The sequence below is a fragment of the Ailuropoda melanoleuca genome, chromosome X, assembly GCF_002007445.2.
Source record: "Ailuropoda melanoleuca isolate Jingjing chromosome X, ASM200744v2, whole genome shotgun sequence".
NCBI lineage: Eukaryota > Metazoa > Chordata > Mammalia > Carnivora > Ursidae > Ailuropoda > Ailuropoda melanoleuca.
Window position 1 is genome coordinate 46,887,159 of NC_048238.1, and position 3,166 is coordinate 46,890,324.

Below are 3,166 nucleotides of genomic sequence, written 5' to 3' on the forward strand. Positions count from 1 at the left end.
AATTAGGGACTCCTTTCCGGAATGCTGTGATCATGCACTAAGCTGAAGTCAGGAGCTTAATGACTGTGCTACCCAGGCCCCCTGGGTTGTGGGCTTCTTGATTTTTCAGCCTGCCTTCTGGGGGAGGGGCCTGCTGCACGGATCCTCAGGCAAACCTGTTGGGGTAGAGTCTCCGTGTCCCCTACGAGGGGGGTGGGGATGGGTACGCTGTGAGCCAGTATTTCCAGGCTTTTGTTCTCTGGTGGCTTTCCCTGGTGGTCTGCTGTGCCTCTTCTGAGAGTCAGAGTCACAGCGGCCGAAATTCAGCCTCTGTCTCAGAACGGAGGGTTTGCGGACCATTCTCCACTGATGTTCTGGCCACTTTAACTCTGTTTCTGTTGGTGCTGCTCAACCCCGCAGCATCCCAGGATGTGCACCCCACACCCGGCATCCCAGCCCTCACTTCCAGGGCAAGCGCATCTCTGTCCGTGTTTCTAAAACCGCCAGCATCCAGCTGCCTCGCTCATGCTCCCGGAGCTCCTGGTCTCAGTCTGCTGTCTTGCGGGTGCCGACCGCGTGTCTACCCGCTCCCCTATCCAGGTGGCCCACCAGCCGCCAGCTGCCCCTGTGCACTCCCAGAATTCCCAGCCTCAGTCTGGTTCCAGTGAGCACACTGGAGCTCCGTTTCAGTCTGGTCTTGTGCATTCCCCAGCTCATGGTCTCAGTCTGCTCTCTCATGGGTGCTGGTCCACGAGTCCTCCCACTCCCCCGTGCAGGTGGCTACCACTTCCCGGCGCCCAGACCCGGTGGCTCCCACCCCCTTCTGTTTATCTTCCAATATCTGTGCACGGTTTCATGGTGCCCTGTTTTGTACCTCAATACTCAGTGCTGGAGATGTTCATTTGTGGAGATCCAGATGTATCTTCCTGCGTCTCAGGCTGATTCCGTGGATGTTTATGCTGGTCTGGTACCTATGCAGCTGAACTCAGGGGACCGGCTAAAAAAGGGGTCCCCTACTCCTCCACCATCTTAACTTCCTTTATTGAATTTTTCATTTTGGTTATTGCACTTTTCAATTCCAGAAAATATAATTTGCACCTTAAAATTTTTCAGTTTCTTTATTGATATTCTCTATTTGGTGAAACATTGTTTACATAATTTCCTTTATTTTCTGTAGTATTTTAAACATATACCCTATTTAAAGTCTTTGTCTCTTACATCCAATATCAAAGAATTGCCCTCAGGGACAATTTCTATTAACTTTTTCTTCCCTTATGAATGGGCTATACTTTTCTTGTTCTTGCCTTTATCACTTTTTTTGTTGTTGTTGAAAAATGGACATTTTTCATTATATAATATGGCAACTCTAGATATCAGAATCCTTTCACACTTCAGGATTTGTTGCTGTTGCTGTTTTGTTGTCATTATTATTGCTGTTAGAATTTTTCTTTGTTTATTGAGTTTCCATGACTAATTCTGTACAGTCTGCATTCACTGTCATATGAAGGCGCTGTAGTCTCTGCTCAGTTAGCTTAGTGGTCAGCTAATGATTGAACAGAGATTTCCTTAAAACTCATGAATTCTCTGAGCCAGTAAGCCTTTACTGTGGGCTTATGTGTGTGCCTTGGCACACACCTTCAATGTTCTGGCAAGCAGATGAAAACTCAGTCTTAGCCTTCACTTCCTGCTTGTGCAGAGCCTCAAGGACAACCAAGGGTAACAGTTTATGGTCTCTTCTTTCCTGGACACACATATAGGCCTGAACATGTACCTGTCCTTCTAATTGCCTAGGAATATATTGGAGTTTTTCAAAGCCCACTCTAAGCATCTCATTACACAAATTTTCTTATTTTGGCCAATCTTTTATTTGACCCAACTAGTAACTGCCTCAGGCATCTGCAATATTAAATAAGTGCCAGTAATTTATTTTAACAAATGCCTTGGGGGATAGAACTTTGCCTACTGAGCAGAGGTTCTGAGTCAGGTCAAATAATGACAAACCTTATGAATGGTGCTTTTCTAGGGAAATTCCTGACATGTAAAATGAAAACTTTCTGAGGATGGGCCTTTTTGAGGAATTCCAAACTCACTCTACTAAACTGCTTGCTTTCATAGCTACCATGTTTGCGATGCTGCTAGTTTTCTAGGCTACCACAGAGAACATGACTGACTGTGTGCCCTGGAAAGGGAATAGCCTGATCAAATAAGGATTTCAAAAGACTTGCTCTTTTCTTTTCTTCTTTTTTTTTTCTTACTTTTTTTAAAAAAGTAGGCTCCATGCCCAGTATGGAGCCCAACCCAGGGCTCAAACTCATGACACTGAGATCAAGACCTGAGCTGAAATCGAGTTGGATGCTTGACCAATTGAGCCATCCATGTGTCCCTCAAAAGACTTGTTTCTTAAAGAACTTCAATCCAGAGTCCCTGGGTGGCTTAATGAGTTTAGCGTCTGACTTCACCTCAGGTCATTATCCCAGGGTCCTGGGATTGAGCCCCGTGTTGGGCTCCCTGCTCAGTGGGGAGTCTGCTTCTCCCTCTGCCCCTCCACCCCACATGTGCTCTCTTTCTCTAAAAAATAACTAAATAAAATAATAAAAAATTAATCCACAGAAGGGTTGGCAGAACACCACTAAAGATTATGGGATCAGCAAGGTCATAATTGACTTATCCACTTTCTCAAATATGGTGAGCTATCTGGGATATTCTATCAAGATCAGACATGCACCAAACTGCACCAAAGAAGAGATCAGACCTCCACACAGTATCTCTACATACAGGAGGCTTATTCAAGCAGGGCCCACAGAATTGTAATTTTCCATTGAAAATACAACCCAATCTCTCTCCCTTTTACCAAATCCACTCACCAGCATATGATAACCATGAGTTATGTGTGCAGTGTGTGTGGTGTATCTGTAAGCAAAATTTTGAGATGAAATTATTGTTGGGTAAGTATGCAATTATGTTTCCATAGGGAATTCAGCCTGTATTTTGTTGCCATTTGGCAAAATAAAAGATAAATATTAACTTTCCTTTGGTACAAATGGGTGATGTAAGTGACAGCCAGGAGCAGCAGAAGCTGTTTTCAGGTAACAAAGGCTGCTACATAGAAGAGGTTGGTGATGGATTCTATATAGATTCAGAGGAAAGAACAAGCAGGACTCAAAAAACACTTAGAAAAATCTACCAG